Source organism: Crinia signifera, chromosome 1 (assembly GCF_055691185.1).
Source record: "Crinia signifera chromosome 1, ASM5569118v1, whole genome shotgun sequence".
NCBI classification, from domain to species: Eukaryota; Metazoa; Chordata; class Amphibia; order Anura; family Myobatrachidae; genus Crinia; species Crinia signifera.
In genome coordinates this window covers 298,892,431-298,915,462 of record NC_139217.1, presented here as the reverse complement: position 1 = coordinate 298,915,462, position 23,032 = coordinate 298,892,431, and the positions used below count along the sequence as shown (strand labels likewise).

The 23,032-nt window shown below is 38.3% G+C and overlaps 1 long non-coding RNA gene across 1 annotated transcript in view; it reads left to right on the top strand.

Moving 5' to 3' along the window:
- The window catches only part of LOC146028783 (uncharacterized), a 40,042-nt gene extending 29,210 nt beyond the window's left edge, over positions 1-10,832 (top strand). Inside the window, exons 3-4 of the long non-coding RNA XR_014455267.1 lie at positions 9,664-9,817; positions 10,731-10,832. This is a non-coding gene — a long non-coding RNA (uncharacterized LOC146028783). The remainder of the gene's footprint in view (positions 1-9,663; positions 9,818-10,730) is intronic.
- The last annotated feature ends 12,200 nt before the right edge of the window (positions 10,833-23,032 follow it).

The window sequence follows — 23,032 nt, the reverse complement described above, 5'->3', positions numbered from 1 at the left end:
TTTCTCAAGTACATCTTTTCATACCCTTTTTCTAAAAACCTATTTCTCATTTCAGCTATTTGGTTTTTTTGCATATATCAGGCTCATTACAAATGCATTTAGCTCTAATAAATTGGATGAATAGTATTCCATGTAACCAATTGTCATGATGTTGGCTTTACCTTTTGATACAGTCGGTTTTCTACATATTTTAATTTCCAAGTCTCCATTTTTTACCGACAGGCATAGATCCAAAAATACTATTTCCTCACTACTATTGCAAAAGGATAATTGATATTGAAAACATTCACATTGATAGAGTTGCAAAACAACTTGAGACTCTCTATAGGTTTTTCCCATATTAAAAGTATCTTGTAATATAACGATGCCATAGTATATATATATATATATATATATATATATATATATATATAGTGGGGTTGTTATGCCGGCACTCGACTCCCAGTCAGGCTCTTGTGCGCCCGATGCCTCCGGAGCTGGAGCCGCCGCGGCGGGTCCAGATAATATAGAACGGAGAAGCGTGGCAGTCGGGTCTGGGATAAATAAGTACACGTAGCCGAATAATCGGTTGACGTTTCAGCCCTTTAATCGGGCTTTTCTCAAAACAGCTTACATAACAAAACTGTGTACACTCACCTCAATAAGTAAAGCTGTATCACCAATCTGTATACGAATACGAATGGTCGCTGTCCCTACACAGATTGGTGATACAGCTTTACTTATTGAGGTGAGTGTACACAGTTTTGTTATGTAAGCTGTTTTGAGAAAAGCCCGATTAAAGGGCTGAAACGTCAACCGATTATTCGGCTACGTGTACTTATTTATCCCAGACCCGAGAGCCACGCTTCTCCGTTCTATATATATATATATAAATATATATATATATATATATATATATATATATATATATATATATATATATATAGTCTGGAAAGACGAAACGCATAGGAACTCTACCTCCACCCAGGACTAAGGGGCAGATTTATTAAGCTTGGAGAAGAGATAAACTGGAGATAAAGCAGAGAAAAGGTAAAAGGAGATAAAGCACCAGCCAATCAGCTGTGTTTGAAAAAGACAGTTGGGAGCTGATTGGCTGGTGCTTTATCTCCTTTTACCTTTTCTCTGCTTTATCTCCAGTTTATCTCTTCTCCAAGCTTAATAAATCTGCCCCTTTAAGATAAGACTGCTTTTTATCCTTCATATTTTCAATGAACTTTGTTTTTTATATCCCGTTTCCTTTTATAAATTGTTCTACGGATATTTTAGTGCTCCTTAATGATATTAATATCCTAAATAAATATACATATATTTTATATGTTGGTCACTAATAGTTTTTTTTATATATTTATATTTTTATGTATATATATATATATATATATATATATTGATATATTCCTATATAGATATACATGTGTCCGGAAAATTAACACTGTGTCGTTGAACCCTTATCCTTTGTTCCAATATATATATATATATATATATATATATATATATATATATATATATATATATATATATATATATATATATATATATATATATAGTTGCAATAATCCGCGTCACTCCAGGGGTCTTTGATATTGAAATAGATATTTATAATACAGCTGTTTAATCCATGTGCTTACAATGCCAACGTTTCAGTGCCATAAAGCACTTTTGTCAAGACTGCACATACTGACATAATGTAACAACTGCTCGCTCGGCGGCGAGTATGTGTTCTCGCCGCCGAGCGAGCAGTTGTTACATTGTGTCAGTATGTGCAGTCTTGACAAAAGTGCTTTATGGCACTAAAACGTTGGCATTGTAAGCACATGGATTAAACAGCTGTATTATAAATATCTATTTCAATATCAAAGACCCCTGGAGTGACGCAGATTATTGCAACCATATCCACACTTCACCGAAGGTACCCGGGGCAGTTGCATCGTATTGTTTGGAGTGCCGGTTCATCACAGAACTATATATATATATATATATATATATATATATATATATATAGAAAGGGTCGCAGGGAAGGCACTCCCAATCCAGCAGATGACTGGCTCCGGTGCCTGTGCAAATGGCCACAAACGGCCTGTAAAGTAGCAGAGTTGGTGCACGCACCCACGGAGACTTCAAATAAACTTCAGAGACTCAATAGCGGTCAAACGTTTTCGATGCTTTATTGCATCTTCATCAGGATGACCGCTATTGAGTCTCTGAAGTTTATTTGAAGTCTCCGTGGGTGCGTGCACCAACTCTGCTACTTTACAGGCCGTTTGTGGCCATTTGCACAGGCACCGGAGCCAGTCATCTGCTGGATTGGGAGTGCCTTCCCTGCGACCCTTTCTATATATATATATATATATATATATATATATATATAGTTTGCAGAGAGCAGGCACTCAGTCAAATCAGGCTGGTAGATGCGCCGGGGTGCCGGAGGGAAGATGAATAGTATACAGAGTCTGGCACTCTCACGGTCTTATCAGCAAAGAAGACACAACACAGCAATGGTATATATATATATAGTTCTGTGATGAACCGGCACTCCAAACAATACGATGCAACTGCCCCGGGTACCTTCGGTGAAGTGTGGATATGGTTGCAATAATCTGCGTCACTCCAGGGGTCTTTGATATTGAAATAGATATTTATAATACAGCTGTTTAATCCATGTGCTTACAATGCCAACGTTTTAGTGCCATAAAGCACTTTTGTCAAGACTGCACATACTGACACAATGTAACAACTGCTCGCTCGGCGGCGAGAACACATACTCGCCGCCGAGCGAGCAGTTGTTACATTGTGTCAGTATGTGCAGTCTTGACAAAAGTGCTTTATGGCACTGAAACGTTGGCATTGTAAGCACATGGATTAAGCAGCTGTATTATAAATATCTATTTCAATATCAAAGACCCCTGGAGTGACGCGGATTATTGCAACTATATATATATATATATATATATATATATTGGAACAAAGGATAAGGGTTCAACGACACAGTGTTAATTTTCCGGACACATGTATATCTATATAGGAATATATCAATATATATATATATATATATATATATATATATATATATATATATATATACATAAAAATATAAATATATAAAAAAAACTATTAGTGACCAACATATAAAATATATGTATATTTATTTAGGATATTAATATCATTAAGGAGCACTAAAATATCCGTAGAACAATTTATAAAAGGAAACGGGATATAAAAAACAAAGTTCATTGAAAATATGAAGGATAAAAAGCAGTCTTATCTTAAAGGGGCAGATTTATTGTGTGGCACCGAAGTCTGTAAGCTCTGACAGTGAGTGCCGGGAATCCCGTCCTATATACAGGTTGAGTATCCCGTATCCAAAATGCTCGGGACCAGGAGAATTTTGGATAACGGATTATTCCGTATTTCGGAATATTTTAATATTTCAATGATGTATTTTGAAGTATCTTGCATTTATGCTGTATAAACACATAATATACACACAAATATATGTTATTACCACATAAAATACACACAAATATATTTTAATTGTTCAAAAAACAAGGTTTCAAAATGTGAAACAAAATGTGTGTACTATTTTAGCACAAATTTGAATGCCAAGCAATCATTGTCTTGCACATATATAGTGCCAGTTACATATCATGTCCCCAGTGATGCTGTTACAAATGTCCCCAGTGAGTTTTTAGCAGTTTTTCACTTTCTGGAATGTCCGTATTTCGGAATAATTCGGATAACGGATATTCGGATACGGGATACTCGACCTGTATATATATATATATATATATATATATATATATATATATATATATATATATATATATAGGGCAATAGGGCGGCACTCACCAGGGCTTGAAGCATGAAAAAAAGAGTCAGACCACTTTGGGGTTCTCCGTTCGACGTTTCAGTCGCTTAGACTTTTATCAAGAACTTGGGCATACACGTGTATGCCCAAGTTCTTGATAAAAGTCTAAGCGACTGAAACGTCGAACGGAGAACCCCAAAGTGGTCTGACTCTATTTTTCATGCTTCAAGCCCTGGTGAGTGCCGCCCTATTGCCCTATATAATTTGGTCTCGTACCCTGGAAGGCACCCAGGCAAGTATCATCTCCCTTGTAAGGTGGAGTGCCAGCCTGCTGAGACTATATATATATATATATATATATATAATTATATATATATATATATATATATATATATATATATATATATATATATATGCCATAGTCCGCCCCCATGTCATCTTTATGCCATTAGGTCTGACCTTCCCAGTATTACATGAAGAGGTTCATGTAGCTTGGGGCAAACTTGGTATCCATTTCTGTCCCTATAAGTTGTACAGTATATAATAGAACACTGAATGACTCTAACAGCTTTATTGAAAGGTCAAGCAAACATTCGTGACAATTGGTTTAATTGAATCCATTCATCCAATTTATTATAGCTAAACACAATTGTACTGGGCCCAATATATGTGAAATACAAATTGCTGAAATGAGCAATAGCTTTTTAGAAAAAAGTGTATATACAAAAGATGTAATTAAGAAATCCATCAGAAAGTCACTAAAATTAATAGAAAGAAATAATTATCAGGAGAGAGAAAATGAAAAGAAAAGAATAATAGTATACAATGGTCCTTTATTAGCTAATTTAATCAACATAGGGAAATTAAAATGTATTTAGAAAACATTGGAAGATTTTTAAACAAGATATAGGGCAGTATTCAATGAGGAAAATTTGCCGTGTTTTATGGCGAATTTCTGCCTTTTTCGCGTTGGTCGGAGAATTTTGGTCTCAGAAAGCGAACAACCCTATTCAATGTGTTATTTTCGCCTTCGGCGAACAATGAATAATTGATGGTTCTCCATCTGATACTCGCCACCAATCGCCGTGTCTTCTAAATAGGATTTTGCATTGAGATTCTCGCCGTCACTCGCCATGAGTGTATTCAATGAGAAGACGAGAATACATTTCTAGGTTCATTTCTCCGTGCCTCTCCGTGTATCACTCGGCATCTTTTCATGGTGAAGTGGAATGTGAACTTTTAAAATAATGTTGTTGTTTTTTAAAATTTGGTGTAAAAAAATCAGGAATTTTATTCTGAGAAGGGGCATGCTATTTTACAGCACATGAATATATATTTAATTTAAAAAAAAATATATATTTTTTACACATAGCAGCCAGCAGGGAGCCGAGAGTCGCTCATTAGATATTCATATATTCACTGCTCCCGATCATTACATATGCACGATCGGGTGCAGTGAATACCCGGTCCCCTGTTGGCTCTCCCGGGGGGCACCTCCCCCCCACATATGTTCTGGGGCAGGCAGGGAGACTTCCATCTCCCTGCCTGCCGCCGTCCTCAGGCTCCCTGCGGCGTCACCTCATACGCCGGATTGGCTGAGACTCGCCGCGAGGGGTGGCGAGTCTCAGTCACATTGAATACTATCTAAAGTCCCGTGAAGGAGAATCTCCAAACATGGAGAATCTCCGCAAAAACACGGCGAGTGCATGGTGAGAGAAAAAAAACTCTCGCCATGCACAGAGCATATTCTCATTGAATACTGCTCAATGTGTTTGGTGCGAAGTTACCAACATAACCTACTTCACAAATAGGAGAGCGCCTTCAATAAAATATACTCTATTAATGAGTGCAATTAAAGCCCCTAAAAGGAGTAGTATAAGAATCCAAGGGTTTTATAGATCTGGTATGTGTTCATTATGTAGAACAACCAAAGGGGAAAATAAGATAATGGAATTTATGGTGGAAAATATAAAGTAAGCAATAATGGAGTTTATAACATGCAATTAAAAAAATACAATTTATGCATTTGAATGTAGGTGTGGCTTGACATATATAGGAAAGAAAAGTAGGTGTCTCAAGATTAGATTAGCGGAACATGTGTATAACATCAAAAAATGGCTGGAAACCCATACACTATTGGCACATTTTAAACACACCTATAGCTGTAAGCCTAATCACATTATAACATTTTGTGGTATCTAACAAGTTAGATTCACAAGGTGCTGTAATGATGCGGAGTTGAGACTGGCAAAGGCAGAAATGTAATGGGCATACAATTTATAAATTAAAAACCTTGACACCTGGCGGACTAATCACAGACTTTGAGCTAAAGTGTTTTATATAGGTTGGTCATGAGAGTTTCTTTGTTTTTTAATCTTATTTTTATTTTCATCTTCACAATTTATATGTATAGTGTTTATATGATGTTTAATGCACATTTTATCTTTATATATTTTGTTGGATGATATACCAAAATATGGACATTGTGTTGTGCAATAATACCAATTCTGATAGTCACCGGGTAAGGAAAAATGACTGTGGACTGCAAGGATGGACACTTCCTGGTTTATGGAATGCATTAACATCTCCGGAAACCCTTGTGTGTTAACTTCCGGTTTCAGAACGGACCAAGTCTTATCCATCAGGGCACTTCCTGTCATAGACGCAAACACATCATGATCTGTGAGTCTCCTGTTTTCCAGTTAAAGGTAAGGCAGTCTGTTACAGCGGTGATGACACTGGGGATGACAAAACACCACTATAGTATAATACAGTGCCTACACATGACACTGGTACCTTTCATTGTGCGCTGCAATGCGCTATCTGTGCCGCTTGTCCAAATGAGGATCTCCATATAGTGGCTTTAGTGCAGGCTATCAAAAGGTTCTGGTTTCTTCTGTATGCACTGTGTTATACTACAGCGGGGTCTTGTCAACCCCAGTGTCATCACCGCTGTAACATAGACTGCCTTTAACTGGCAAACGGGAAGCTCACCGATCATCCGGTTCTGCTGACCAAAGGTCACTGTGTCTTCCAACTAATATCAGCAACATCACTCTACCAATGTGATATCACCGATACATCAGGGTGGTCATAGCTACATTATGGTTCTGTGAGCTTGCCTTTCTTTACTCCAGCAATATGAGGCACATATAAGGAACCACATGATATTACCATTTGTTGTTAAATACAGTTTTTTTGTGAGACATTTTACAGGAGAAAGAGGATAGCAATACTCATATGAGACTTGAAATCAATAAATGTTCCCAAACACCTATTCATCTATAGCCGTATGACTTCATCCTATATATTCACTGGACTCTGTTCCATTATTTTATTAGGGCATTAAGCTGCTGATTTTTTTATATATGTTTGACCGTTATTGTAGGTTTTTAAATAATATGATGTGTCGCACTATAGTTTTTTCCAGGAAACCACTTGAAAGCTGCGGTTTAGCATATTATTAAGGTGTGTCATGATAAGTGTTTGAATATTCTCTATTGATTTATTTTTGTGATTTTTGATGTGCCTGATTTGTATGTTCTAATTGTAATGATCGCCTGCATGTATTAATGGAACCCATGCTTGCGGTGTATTGGAAGGGAAGTGTTCTTTGTACAATATTTTCTCTTCTTTGGGACCCAAGCATCAATCTGTACTTACAAGATATGCTGGCTATCAGTGGCGTATTTATAATGGATGCAGTGTGCATGGTGCACACGGGCCCCTGAGTCCCAGGGGGGTTGACACCATACACTGCAACCATTTTTAATACTTACCCCTCCGGAGTCCTGTGATGAAGGAAGCAGCATGCGCATGTGCAGTAGATTCTGAGCCCTCTAGAGCTCAGACTCTACTGCACTTTGCACTAGAGCAGCACTGGCCAGGAGAGAGCAAGGGGCCCGAATGGAGGAGGCTGCACATGGGCCACCTCCTCTCTTAAAGCACATCTGCTACCTACACATGTGCAAGTGTAGAGTTATCAGAGAAGGTTCCTACAGATCACTGTCTGGTACCCTTTGCCGTAAGTAGCCCATAGGTTACTGGCTAATGCAATCTATAGAACGCATTGTTCACATTCTGGAACTTGGCAAATTTAGCAAATCAGAAGCCCATGGTTGCTGATTTTGCAAACAAAAATTGGGATCCTTAATATTTGCGCTTACCCTCCAAAAATGGGTGTTTTCAGGGGCATACCACAATATTAATAAATAGGCCCACTATGTAATTAATTTGTATAAAAAAAATTCCACTGTCCTTGGAAATAAAAAAAAAACAGATTTCTAATGATCCAAAAATTAGGTCTCATGGCAAACATACTGCAGTATAATACTTTTCGGCAACCCCCCCCCCCCCCCCCCCCCCCCTCAAATAACAGAGCTTGTTCTAACAATAACTAAAAATCCACAGGATCTTTATTTAACCCAAGTTAAAAATCCTGTTTCTGAAGGCAGGCTGAAATCAGACTGCAATACCAGGATATCACTAATCGTCCTCCTAACGGTACTGCATTCCCAACATGTTTTACGCCTAGAGATAGAGATAAGAACCAGGACACATTGCCAAAAAATAAAAATACAAAAAAAGTTGAACTCATTTTTACTCCACTGCTTAAATGTTATTATTACCCACTGTGTCCTGACTAATCTATCTACTTAGCTGAAAGCTGTTTCTATATTGTAGCCAGCAGTGCATCCCTTATTGTTCTTTGGGGTTTTGGATAAACACAGGCTAGCAGCATGCAGCAGCAGTGTGGAGGAAACTGATAAATGAGGTCATGCTTGTGATGCTCAACTGCAACTGTTCCTACTGTATGTCTGAAGCTTCTCCTTGCTAGAATAAATGGTTGGTTGTCATAAATAGTGTTTCTATTTGTACTTAATTCTGATTTTCACATTTATTCTAAAATATTAATTTTTTACTCTAAAGTCCCTAGACATATTTACATATTGTGCTATTTTCTAAGCAATCTGACTAGATTGCTTACAAAGTAAGCACAGATCTCTCAGTGTGTATGCCCCGAGAGATTAATTATCTCCTGCTAACTAAGTCAGTGCATGCAGTCAAAATCTAGTCAAATTGCTTAGCAAATGACTGAAAATCTCTGTGTCTACAGAATGAGAGATACTAATTGTAATCTCTCATTCTGAACCACTACCCAGCCTTTTTTTGCTTAAGCAAAATTGCTTAGCACAAATCTCTGCATGTGTATGTGCTCCCCATGGGAGATCTGGACATCAGGAAATCATCTACCCTAAATAGCTTAGCAAAATTGCTTAGCACACATCTCTACGTGTGTATGCCCCTTAAGATATCTGCACAAAGTTAAAATTTGATGATCCCTTAACATAAGGAATGGGCATAACTCTCTTTCAGAATTGTACTCTGTAACAAGAAAGGATCATTTGTGGCTGCTGCAGTTTTAAATATGTGGTCATTTTGGATCAACTTGTTAAAAACAAATTGTCACTTGTACCCAGGGCCGTTTCTAGAGGCGGACAAGCCGTGCAGCAGCCCGGGTCGCCGCATTATGCTATATGCGGGTCTGAATATTATGCTAAATTATGCAAAGGCATCCTGGCAGTTGCTATACCTGGGGTGTATATATATATATATATATATATATATATATATCTATCACACAGAGAGCATGACCCTATTTATTGCACTACTAACATGGCAGCACTTCTATGGAACCTTGCTTAATGGAACCTCGCTTAATTTCAGATAGATGAAAGAAAGAAAGAAGAGTATAGAAGTGCGCTCTACATATTCACAAAATAATAAAAAAAAAAAAATAATTATGGAATAATAAAACAATTTGGAATTTTTTTTTTTATTTTAACAAGTAAAATTGTCAGTTTTTCTTAAGATTCCGGTTTCTGATCCAACACCTGAATGACATCAATTCATAAAGGAGACCCTACGCGTTTCATCCAGAATGGACCTCTTCAGGGGTAATCAGGATCTATTCAGATCTAATGAAGAAGATAATTCTTCTCAAATTCAGGAATGGTAAGTGATGGTCTTAATAACAGAATGTGGCATATGTTGCCATAAAATAGAAGAAATTGCTCCTAGTATCAGAAAATGGGTTTAAACTCAAGTTTTTTCTGATCACAGACAGCTTGCACCCAGAGGTACGGTCAGGAGTTTGAAGTAATTGGTATAGCCAGACTAAGAACAAGGATCCTAAACAAAGGGCAGGTAGAGAGATACATATGGGTTGAGCTTCTGATGGTGGTGCAATATATGCCATACTTTTTGTGCAGTAATGAGCAAAGGGTTATCCTGAAGCGGAGCAAATAATTTTTCATCATATAAAATGTATGGGTTCTTATGTGTTTATTCTATTACAGATTTCTGAATAATTTTACCAATTTTTCTCAAAGCATTTTGGATGTGAAGCTGATTTGAGTGCTGTTTCATTCATTTATAGTTTTTGGTAGTTAGCAGGGTAGGCTTCAGAAGGAGGCAGCAGCACAGTTCAAAATTCAAATAGGGGAGCCCCACCCACTGCCATTCCAAACTGACTCACTGGCAGTTGGTTTTTGTCCCTCATTTGAATTTTGAACTGGGCTGCAACCCCTCCTCTGGAGCTGCCACTGGTAAGCAAAAATCTAACTGAGCTGTCTTTGTGTAGTTATTCTGCGGCCTACTCCTACAATAAAAGGGTGTCCCTTACCTCCTATGGTAAAGACAATATTATTATGTAGGACTGCTGGTGCTGAATGCTAAAAGAGGGTAAAAAGAACATAACAACTCCTTGTTTTACTAGTAGCGTATACTCATTCACTATTCATTATACTAAATCCAGCTAATGGTTATTATTTAGACACTTGTAGCATTCAGCATAAACATTCCTACACAGCATACATTTATTTATTTGAGCCTCCAAATTTAATTTGATTTTGTTGCATTCCCTCAGGTGCAGCTGCCTTGGCTTTCACAGTGTGAGATGGTATTCACTGAAGGACAGGTGATTGTAGGAAGGTGTTATAGAAAATGGCTACCCCACATGAACTCCTGGGTTATGTTGCTTGCAGTGTAAAGGCCATGTTTGGTTTGTGCTTTTGTGTTTGTCATTTCAATTGTTTAATGATGCCAAAAATGTGTTATTATTGTTGGTCAATAAAATATTTACAATATTCAGAATGCAGGCACTTTTGTCTGTCTTATTTTTATTATTAATATTATTATTATTATTATTGTATCTTATTGTTTTAATGCAGGTTACATTTGGGGCAATGCATGGAGTACACTATTAGGGAGTGTATTGTCTGGGTGAAAAGCAGACAGGGGCATCTCTAATTGTATCACTATTGTCACATTATGCGTGCAGAACAAGGAACAGTGGAGTTTAATGATTCTCTTGTCAGAATATTCCCTGTAATAATAGCAATTATCTGAATGACTGCTCAAATTTTTAAAATGATAGAAATGTATAAAATGATCTTATAAGTGAAGGTCATTGTTGATGCTGCTGCAAAATAACTACAATATACAGTGTTGGTTGCTGAAAAGTTAGATATTCATCTGTAAACATACAGTATGAAACATTTTGTATCCCAATTGCACACTGAATGAGAAAATAACTATATATTAATCAGATAATACAGAGATCTTGGTTGCATATATCTGCAGATATAGGGCTAAGCCCCCAGGCCGTACGTCAAGGCCTCTCTGTCACTGGGGGTCCCTAATACTGGGTATGGGTATGGGTATATATCACATTGTATATATTTTGTATTTTAATTCCACCTTCACTTCCCTACATAGCACTTATGTGCTTCTTATTAACCCTTACTAATTTTCATTTGTGTGCTGCCCTGGAGTACTCAGCCTGTGTCGGCATGTTGGGGGCCCACACCCCAGACCCATACCCAGTATTAGGGACCCCCAGCGACAGAGAGGCCTTGACGTACGGCCTGGGGGCTTAGCCCTATATCTGCAGATATATGCAACCAAGATCTCTGTATTATCTGATTAATATATAGTTATTTTCTCATTCAGTGTGCAATTGGGATACAAAATGTTTTTTCCTAGACAGAATTACCCCTCCCTTTTGGCACCTGAATGACACACCTCTGATTGAGCAGCTTACCAACAAAAGTGTTGAACATACAGTATGAACATGGTCTTGATTGCCTAATTTAATACAGAGCTAAATCATTAACTTCATGCAACTGAACATCTGAACTATGACACGTATAAGAGAAATAAATTGCAGAACTACAAAATACACTTTTTTGATTGAAGCTCTACATTTCCATTCTGGAGGTTTTACATTGGTCAGGAAGAGACAGCAACTATAAGGAACATTGAGGAACAATATCAGCAGATATAAATGAATAACCCCCTTTCTCCACTCTTAAGGATTCATATTTTAATAATGAAGAAAATAATCATTTATAAATCAATCTTAGATATTGTAAGTGATAAAGGACACCTAGTTATTTGTGCAGGAAGAATTTCGTGTTTTATATAGTACAAGTGATCAATGTTTTGATAGTTTTGATTATATTTGGCAACATCTGTTGCTGATAATATTAAGAAATGCAAAACATATACATTTTGGAAATGAGTATGATGCTAAGATTACAACTGAATGTGATAATAAGAAGCGTAGTCATGATCAGGGGACTGCAGTCATCAACTAGAAATGGGTCTACTCAAAATGAAGGACTTCTCCAAGATGGGCACTGCTAAGCTATAAGAGGTTGTGTTGCTCTATCCAGGTGGGTTTAGAGGGAAGATGGCAAAGGTGGGAAAAGGAGAGGCAGAGACTATAAAATGCCCTGCTTGGTGCCAAATGATGTCCCTGGATTTGCATACAAGGAAGATAACCAGGAGGCTGATACAGTGGCAGTCTCAGTAAAAGGAATTTTCCATTACCTTTTCAAGTCAAGTCAAGAGTACTTAGAAACTGAATTTTTGCTAAATCTACCTTAAACAGTCATATAGTTGTGCCACAGACTGAACAATGTTACACTCAGTGTGATTGTTGCTCCCACCCTTCTTTTACTAGATCTAAAATTCCCCTGGACTGTCTACCATATAGAAGTTCAAAGGGACTAAACCTTGTAGAAGCTTTGGGTACTTCCTGAACTGCAAACATCAAATATGGTAGATGTAGGTCCCAATAACGCTTTTCCTGAGATACCGCCCTTTTTATAATTTGTTTAAGGGTTTGTGTTCCACCAGGCCATCTGTCTGTGGATGGTAAACAGAAGTAGTAATATGATCCACCATTAACAGATCCTTCATTATTTTCAAGACAAAGGGGTACCCTTGTCCACCAGGACCTCTTTTAGTTTTCACATTTATATCAGCAGTTGTAGGTTACTGCATTGCATTACACAGTCAGAGTAACAATCCTGGTTCACAGTTAAATCACTCTTATGGTAATCCCAGCCTATCACCTGGCCAGCTAACCTAGCATCAGGAGTATTTGACCTGTCCACAGAAACCATTACATGAACAATTTTTGTATTCACATCCTGAAATTACTGGAGGTCAGATTTTTTTTTTACCAGCACTAAATTTTGGAAAACATCATGCTAGTTCCTGAGGAAAGCCAGTGATTTTGTTTTTACACTTTATTTCATTGTTTTTTTGTGCATGCTCGGTTTTGTGGCATGCTGGTGAATGCTTCTATTTCTGCCTATTTTTTGTGAATTTACAAACTTAAATTCATTTTTTAATAATTTCTGTTAATCAGCCATTGCGTATTCATATTGACTGTGACACATGCAGCAACAACTCTATTCTCTTCTTTAAATTTCCTTTATCACAGTGCATGAAAAAAAGCATATTATTTCATGCCACTATTAATGCAAGATGTGATTTAGTCTAAATCATTATGATTATTTCTTCATCACAAACCACACATCTTAAAAACCATCATTTGGTTTTCTATGCGGACTGCAACATCCTGTTATGAATTAGAATCTGTAGTCCTACTAAAATGTAAAGACAGTTAAGATTAGCAAAATTTCATAAAACCTATTAAGTTTAAATACAGTTTTTTTCAACGTATATAAGTGGCACTAATGTGTGGCATAATTTTTAATAAGGGGCTCTACTGTGCAGTGTACAGGGAATAAGGAGCATTACTGTGTGGGGTAATGTAAATAAGGAGAACTACTGTGTGGCGTAATGTAAATAAAGAGGTACAATTATGTGTTGTAACACAGAATAAAGAGTACTACTATGTGGCTTAATTACATCCCCTTGAGACCACACACTTTTTTGGTGCTCACTGTCCCTATTTAGAATATGGGGGAGGAGCACAACTCTGAATATATGCACATATGTGTATGTCTGCCTTAATTCTAATTTGCTTTATCAAGCTACCAGAAGTTGATATTGCCATACTTTGATCCATTAATTTAGTATATGGTGAAATAATTGTATAATTTAGCACTGACATAGAAATACAGATAAAATACAACATAGATAACTTTGAAACAACATAACAGCTATTTTTACTGTAACAAGTAAATAATGTAGAGGAAATATGTATAATGCTGAATAGTATATCACCTACAATATTAAAGCATTAAGATATTTATTTTGAGTCTCTACATAAAGAGAGAGAGACAGACAGACAGAGAGACAGATATATATATATATATATATTTATTTTATATATATATATATATATATATTACATATGCAAGGCGGCACTCGGTCATTAGCAGTGAGGGTTGTGGTACAGGGGCCATAAAGTTAGTAATAACAGCACTTACCCAACCTCAGGCAAGGAAAGGAAAAAGACCAGCACTCACAGTATAACTTGAAAGGGGTTTGTATTTGAAATTAAAGCATGTCAACAAACTGTACTTTTCTGGCTGACCCAACAGCCATTTAAACTGGAGCCCTGCCCAGTCTTCATCAGGGGTCTGATGAAGACTGGACAGGGCTCCAGCTGAAACTGCTGTTGGGTCAGCCAGAAAAGTACAGGTTGCCTGAGGTTGGGTAAGTGCTGTTATTACTAACTTTATGGCCCCTGCACCACAACCCTCACTGCTAATGACCGAGTGCTGCCTTGCATATATAATATATATATATATCTGTCTCTCTGTCTCTGTCTGTCTGTCTCTCTCTTTATATATATATATATATATATATATATATATATATATATATATATATAGAACAAAAGGACACACTATCCAGTTTTTTGTAAATGCAATTAAAAAGCTATGTATTCAGTACTCCAAATAAATCACAAATAAAGATATGGTATACTCAACGTTTCTCTCTTGCTGTGCTCTGTTTGGTCGGTTGTAAGCGATGCTAATCTCCTGATGAAGGTCCGTAACGGACAGAAACGTTGAGTACACCGTATCTTTAGCTGTGATGGTTTTGGAGTACTGAATACACAGCTTTTTAATTGCATTTACAAAAAACTGGAGAGTGCGTCCTTTTGTTCTATATACATGGACTATTTTGTGTTCTGGATGTCACCCTAGGATTTGATCTTGAGTTGGATGGAGTGCGATCCTATGCTACACACATATTTATATATATATGTGTATATATATATATATATATATATATATATATATATGTATATATATATATATATATATATATATACACACAGTACTGTATACTGCTCCAGCATGGAATATTAACAGCAAATCACATGATTGATGACATACTCTTTATTTAATTTTGTAACTCGAAAGAAATTTCACAATTGCTCAGATTGTAGCAATGCGTTGTACAACTGTATGGCAATACAATTAATGTAATTTGTTCCTGGTTACCTATTAAAATTGATATGAAGGATTAGATTGAAAATGATCTGTAGTTTCATTCCTTCAATTAATATTCAGCATTATATTGTACAATAAAATTTGGGTATATCCTAAAGGTATATCTTCTGGATCAGTAAATTAAGAGTTGACATGAGTGTTCTTGAATAAATAAAACAACTTTCAAAAATGCACCCAAATGACTGAAATAGAAGAGCTCTATTATTAGAGTGCATTTAATTCCTATGCTACTGCTATTCACTTACTTAAGGGATTAAAACACATTCAGGTTGGCAGTATATCCCCAAGCACTCAGGGTCGCAGAAGACACTTATTCTCAGGCTGTCAGTTTTCAGGGATCTGCTTATTCTAAATTGGGAGGTTTGTGCTTTAGTACCCCAGGCAGATAATATTTTCAGATTTAAAGCACAGTGATGTGATAGTTCATGAATTATGTTATGTCCTTGGGGTTAGACTATGGAAACTCTTATGTTCTACCTAAAACACAACCAAACACTATATGATTGCTAACTGGTAAATATGCGATTGTGTATAAAATTACTAATTATATCAGATGTTCTTAAGAAACCAAACTTAGAAATGCAGGTAGAAAGATTCAACAGAGCATGAAAGTATAAGCCTCTACTGTACTTAAGTAGTAATATTCATTCAGTATTATCAGGTATTCTGTCCTTTCACATACATTAAAATTCCAGTACAAATGCAGTACATTGTTTTTACTTAGATGTCCTCTGGGGCTAAGTTATCAGGCTGGGAAATTTTTAGACACGTTTCCATATAACACACTCATGGTTACTCCTTTGATCTTGCCTTCTCAAGCCTTGCTCTTTGCCCGCAACCTCCTTTCCTTCAGATTCTCCTTGGATCTGTACAGCTCCTGTCAACTAAATCCATGCATACTCAGCACCAAGGTTTCCCTTTGCAGAAAGAAAGCAGGCTCTAATTCAGTCTCTACTTTAACCCTTTAAAGTTTGACACAACAAATAACAGGCAGAAAATTTGAATATGAAATCGGCATACTAGGGTTACATTATTGCTTCACTTTACCATTCTATTGTTAAATAAACCTATGCTGCCTGTAATATTTCCACATTTTCAGCTAAATTTACACCTCCTCTTTGTAACTGATTATTTTCTCTGCCCAGCCTTTCCCCCTTTCCCTTCTTTCATAGAGCCCTCAACTTTGAGAATTACACTTTTCATCAGTAATTCTCCTCCCAACCAAGATTCTGTTGTATTCTGTTGTATTCCACTCTTCTCTGGGAAATAGCTATTTCTTTTTCTAGTCCCCCTACATGCTCTTAACTCCCTGAATGCAGTCTCTTTCTCAAGTTGCCTGTTCCACCTTAAAAACAAAGCCAACAAATAAAGATGTGTGTCAGCCTCCTTGTTTTGGTTTTGGTTCTAATTTGTCATTGGGTTATACATTTGGTTTTGCCAATGCCACCCTTACTGGTTTTGGATATGTACTGTACTGTATGTTTATTTAAAAAAAAAAACTAAAAATCACATAATGTGGGCCTTTATTTTGTTTCTATAGTATTATTAAACTTAATAACTTCCATACAGTGCAAAAAAACAACATTTTTTAAAACTATTTTTTTGCAAATGACAATACACTACAGACTCACAGTTCTTATAATTACTGTATTTGAGCGAAGTGGGGTACCACATGTACAGCACACACATATGACAAAAAAAATTGTAGAGTCACAGTGCTTATATTTATGTGAACAGTGTGGTATGGCCTGTGGAATGACAGTGCTAATATTTATGTGAATACAATGGATACAATGGGGTCTGACATCTACAACACACACACACACACAAGTTAAAAAAGCCCCAAAACATTTTTTTTAAACTTTTTCACAAATGAAACCTTACACTTCCCAGTGCTTATATTATGCGAACTCAGTGAAGAAAGTACCTGCAGCACACACAACTTGAACACAAATATCAGCATCACCTAAACCTTTTGGGGGGAACCAGTGTGCACCGTGCACCAAAAAGGGGGTTCTGCTCCCCCTTTATTATATTTTATTTTTGCTCCCTGCTGCAGGGAGCCAATGACAAAAAACACCAGTGTGCTGTGCATCAAGGGTGGAGCTCCCTATGTGGAGTTCTGGGCTGCAGCTGTGCGGGCAGTGACCAAAAAATACAACACCCATGTGTTGTTGCACCAAGGATTAATTTTTAGGACCAATGGGACACTTAAAATTGCCTGTCTACTGTATCTCGGTTGGCCAATATTAACACTAAGGAGCAGGTCATCACAGCACTGTAGTGGATAGATAGGTCAACTCAGCACAGGAGTGAACAGATAAATCAGCTCAGGTCAATTCACCAGCACAGACCATCGGCACACAACTTTCATGCAGTCCTTTGTGAAATGGTACCTAAATCACCACTGAAGGGACGTATATGGATTCCAAAAACTCACAATACTGTATCTGATGCTGGGATGATAAAGTGTCGCCTCATTTTGAAATCTGAGACTGGAGGGATAAACTGATAAACCTCAGATCTCTGAAGTTGCTGTTTGTCTCTGAGGGTGCACATCTCTATACCTTCTCATATGGGATACTACCAATACCATCTTCTACACTCTCATTTTTTTATGAGTTATTCAGCTTTGTCCTATCTGGCCTTCCTCTCACTCATCAACAGGACTGATTTACATTTCCCACTGCTCCATTCTGCTATCCAGCGCAGTCAAGCTCTAAATTAGTTCCCTGTTCCCTGCTGGATACAATTCATGTGTCTCACCTACAAAAACTTAAGATACAACCTCCCAAAAATGTGTCCAACATTATCTCACCCTACACTTCCTCACACACTCCTCTCTTTCCAGTGGCTGCTGCCTTAACCTCAAACTAGCTCTTGTAAAAAAAAATGCATTAATAATGGCCATCGGTATGAGACCTAAAGACTGAAAAGTATCAGCAAGGGAAGAGCGAAGAAGTTGCCCATAGCAACTAATCATATTCTACCTTTCATGAAACAGAATTAATATGACATATGCAATGACAAAACTGAATGGTTGTTATGGACCACTTCTCCACTGGTCTACTTTTAGACTGTTTACATTGCTTGATACATCTCCCCCAGTGTAAAAATCTTGACATTCAAGATGTGTATTCAGAAGAGCATAAACAATTTCAATAACGACATAATATTGACACTGGCAGAATGTTATGCTGCTTTCACATTGCCTAAATGTTTGAGACCAGGTATTTTGAAACGGTATTTAAAACGGTATATTACCGTTTTATACCCCTTTCACACTGCAGATAAATACCGGGTCTCAAGCAGGTTTTCAGTATGAAAGCAGGACAGACAGTAGCTATAAGGCTGGTTTCACACACTTCGGCTCCTGCCGGACGGCGAAAACCCGCACGGCCAGGAAGCCGTGCCGCACACAGTAGTTTATCATGGAGGGGATGGCCACAGCCGGCAGCCGCCCCTTCCAGCGGCGGGATCCGGCTGCAGCCGTGCGGCCGGGCTGTGGCCGTCCCGTGTGAATGGACACAATAGTGTCCATTCACAACTACTGTGTGCGGCACGGCTCCCTGGCAGTGCGGGTTTTCACCGTCCGGCAGGAGCCGGAGTGTGTGAAACCGGCCTAAGACAGTGTAGTGCATATGTAATGAGCAAGTCATTACATATGTGCATATGTAATGAGCGCAATGCATATGAATGAGTTGCTCATTACATATGCACATATGTAATGAGCGGCTCATTACATATGCACTGCCCTCATTACATATGTGCATATGTAATGAGCGGCTCATTACATATGCACTGCGCTCTCATAGCTACTGCCTGAGTCCTATATACTGGCTCAGAGCCGTTCACACTGCATAAAAAACAGCTCTGAATGTGTAGGACTTTTTACCCATTTGCAAACACCGGTTATTTGTAGCCGGTAAATGCAGACTGGTGCTTTCACACTAACCGTTTTAAAAGGCTAAAAAATCGGCAATATACCAGTTAAGAGCTGCAGTGTGAAAGGGATATTAGTAATTGGCATGTTGTCCATTTAGTTTTGTATTGGTTTTCTGAGTGTCCCTAATCCTAACCACAGACTAGCCCTAACGTTAATCATTGGCTAACCCTAAATCTAATATTGGCCCCAAAATCATGAAAAATGTAGCTATCAACAAAAGCAATGTCGATATTATGGCATTGTAAGCAGAGACTGATCAAAACCTTAATCATGGGTCCTTATCACTGTATTGTCCCATTGGGCCCATCATGCCCCATTCAGACACAAGCATACAACTCCAATTCAAGCCATTTGTTATTATCTAACAGCTCGTACATACATTGGAATGTATTTATAAATCATGAATCATCATAACTATACACAGACTATGTACTAAGGCTTGGCAAGATATAAAGTGGACAGAGATAAAGTACCAGCCAATCAGCTCCTAACTACCATGTACAGACTTTGGGTGAGATGTAATAGGGTGTGATTTTTTAGGTTGCAACAGCCCAGCCCATTATGTGGAGTGGAGGATCTGGGACTATAAATATGGAACCTTTGTGCCCTCTTCTTATGCCCTGAGGAAGATTTTAATTGAAACATTGTATGTGTGGAGTTATCTGCAAACGGTATATAGATAGACACTAAGGCAGGTATTCAATGTCATTTCTCGCAATGTGCAGCAAATCCTGTTTAGGATTCGCTGCATATTCGCAGGGTTCCGGAGGGCTGGAGCATTTGCTGCCAGCCCTCCCTGTCACCCTATTTAACGCAGCAGGGACTCGCTGCCCCTGACGGCAATTTTTAACCCCTGCAGTGAACGCTGCAGGGAGCCGGGGCGGCAGCAGGCAGGGAGATGGAAGCCTCCCTGCCTGTGCCGGAATGTGGGGGGGGAAGGAGGGCTCCCGGGACATAGGCAGCAGAAGCTGCCCCCCCCCCCACCCCCCGGGAGAGCTGACAGGGGAAGCTGGCATTGAGCCGCTGTACTGGTCCAGCTCGTGCATATGTAATGAGCGGGTCCAGTGTGAAGTGAATATGTAATGAGCGGCTCCCCGCCCCCTGCTGGCGAATGTGTAAGAAAAGAAAAATGTAAAATTAAATATATATTCGTGCTGCCAGCACATGAATAAAAATAGCATGCCTCTTCACAGAATAAAATGACTGATTTTTTTACACCAAAAAAACAAAACTTTATTTTAAAAGATCACATTCCATTTCACCTTAAAAAGATGTTGAATGCCAAACGGTGAATCATGGCGAAAATCTTGCTGAAAGCAGTTCTCCATCCTAGCATTGAATACACTCTCAGCAAATCCCAGTGAAAACCCCATTGAAATACACCAGCTTATTGCAGCAAGCATAAAACGGAGTACTGGCCGGCATTCACTGTTCGCTTTCGGCGAACAGTGAACATTGAATAGGGTGAGTCAGATGTTCAGAGAAAAAGATTCACCGCAAGGAGTGAAAACAGCCTGATTCGCTGAAAAAAAAATGGTGAATCGGGAGCATTGAATACCGCCCTAAAAGTGAATGGATGTGAGGAGTCTGGTCCTTACTTACATTCTTTACATCTTGGCATCAGTTTATATCTTTTGAGGGAGCAGAAAAAATCACACAAGAAGTAAACTAAATTTTTTATTGCAAAATAAATTTTACTGTGGATTTTCAATAAATCTTTTTTTATAAAACCTGATACGGACCTCTGTTTACTTGTTCCTCCAAGTCCGAGTATATCTCGGTTCCTACTAGAAAGAAACATGGGAGGAAACAGAGGAAAAAGATACCTTTATGTGTCTGAAATTACAATTAATATTGTAAGTAAGGTATGCCCGTTGTCAGTATCCACACTTGTGAAGAGCTCGATTGGGGCATAGTGGTGGAAGGTAACGGCTTGGCGTGATTGGCCCACCACTTAAAGATACCTTTATGAACGTAGAACACCTCCTTTTGGTGTAAGCACGGTATGAAGTCCAAGTGTTGGGATATATATGATATGATTCCCCATATATTTTTTTGACGAACAATCCTGGAATCATCAGAAGTTTTTCCCGGTTAGCTCGGATACAGAAGAAGCCTTTATAGACTTTTGTGAGTGCCCTTTTCATTTTGTATAATTATCTGTTGCACAATTTTTTAGGTGTCTAAAACATGCACCATATTGCACATGTCACATTTGCAATTTTTCCCCCCAAAAAAATCACAAATGTAATAGGGTGCAATTTTTTTTAGGCAAATTGCTAATTCGGCTGTCAGGGGCAAGTGAGCAGTGGCAGAGAGAGGACAACATTGGAGCAGGTAAGTATGTGAGAATGTAATTAAAGTGTAAAAGGAGTGATGATTAAAGTTTGACAGCTCTGGGTGTGTTTCCTTATTTCCAAATTCTTTTTACAGGTGAACTACAAGACCCTTTGGTTACATTAATACCCCATGCTGGGTAGTTCTGTAAAACGCGATGTGATTTTATCTATTTTTTTGCATGCATCAGCCTGGGACGCTGGGGACAGACCCAGGCTTCAGCCCTGGATGGGTGAAGCCTGGGGACACACACCTTTATTAGGGTCCCCACTCTCCCATGTACCCAATCCAGACATGGTGCTCATGTGATGGCCAGGGGACCTTCCATAAAAAGTTTCCCCCGGCTGTGGAGTCCAGTGCTCGTTCCAAAATACAGGGGAACCCTTACGTTTTTTGCCCCCAACCAGGACCAGACCAAAAGCCTGGTGCTGATTTGTTAAATACGGGGGATACCAGTGATCTCCCTCCCCCCGTATTTAGGGAACAAGCACTGGCTCAATGAGCCCGAGGCACTGGTTACGCAGGGGGTGAGGGGGGGGGGGGACACCTCACGCCTTTTTGTAATTTTTATTTAACTTCTCACTGATTTGTGCATGGTTCTGTCAAACTCGCCAAAAGATCTGGAAGCGATTTGTAATGTGCAATTTTTAGGCAGGTCAAAACGTGCAAATTTTATGGCAATTTGCAAGTAATTACATATGAAATTTTTTGAAAATGTGCAAATTCGCCCATTTTTGTACAAAAAATTGCACGGTATCACATTTTGCCCTTTTATTTGAAAAATTACATTTAGCAGCTGGTTGGTTGGTAATTAGTCTCCATTGATATAGTATATAGATCGAATATGTAGACCTAGTACTTAGACCACCTAAGTGTAGATGAAAGAGTGACAAAAACCAAGCGGTTCTCTAATGTTAGTTGCTCACAAAAATCCGGACTACATCCATTTGCTGATTTTATATCAAGGACATGGAAAAATTACATATCTTTAAGGGTATTTCTAGGCATTAAGGGGTAGATTTATTAAGCTAGGTAAAGTGATAAAGTGTCTGGTTTTTATCACCGGCCAATCAGCTCCTACCTGTCATTTTTCAAGCCAAGCCTGTAACTTCACAGGTAGGAGCTGATTGGCCGGTGATAAAAACCAGACACTTTATCACT